Raw genomic sequence first — 568 nt, 5'->3', positions numbered from 1 at the left:
TTTTTTTTTTTTTACAAAGTTCAAATCAGTTATTAAAAAGCGGATCAATAGTATTAGTTAAAGATAGAAGTCGTGTTTTCTTTACGTCTGACTGCCGTTGGAACGGATCAACAGTTCAGAACAGCATGACAAGTCAGATGAAGCGGCTCATAAGAAGCTTAAGTGACTCATTTGAAATCAACCCGTGTACATCAGTGATTTTGTGTCAAAAAAACTGGAAAACATTCTGTTACATTTAACCGTGGAGATGCATATGATTTTCCAAAAGATGTTTCATTATATTCAAATGCCCACGACACGCGTACATACATTTCCTGATAACGCCTTGGCCTGTTGAGACAGTGGGTAAGTGTGTGTGTGTGATAGTCTGTGACAGTGTGTGTTTGTGTGTGTGTGTGTGTGTGTTGGGTGGGAGTGGGAGTCGGCTTGTCATAACACATCTAGCGTTTAGCGGGCTAATCGTGGGAGACGACCATGTTGTTTTGATCACCTGTAGTATTACGGCTAATGTAAATAAAGGCTCACACTGGAGGCCTGTCACTCTGCCTGTCTGAGGGCTGCGAGAGGG

This window comes from Etheostoma spectabile, chromosome 23 (assembly GCF_008692095.1).
Source record: "Etheostoma spectabile isolate EspeVRDwgs_2016 chromosome 23, UIUC_Espe_1.0, whole genome shotgun sequence".
NCBI classification, from domain to species: Eukaryota; Metazoa; Chordata; class Actinopteri; order Perciformes; family Percidae; genus Etheostoma; species Etheostoma spectabile.
The sequence above is the reverse complement of the archived record's forward strand: the minus strand, read 5'-3'. Positions refer to the sequence as shown.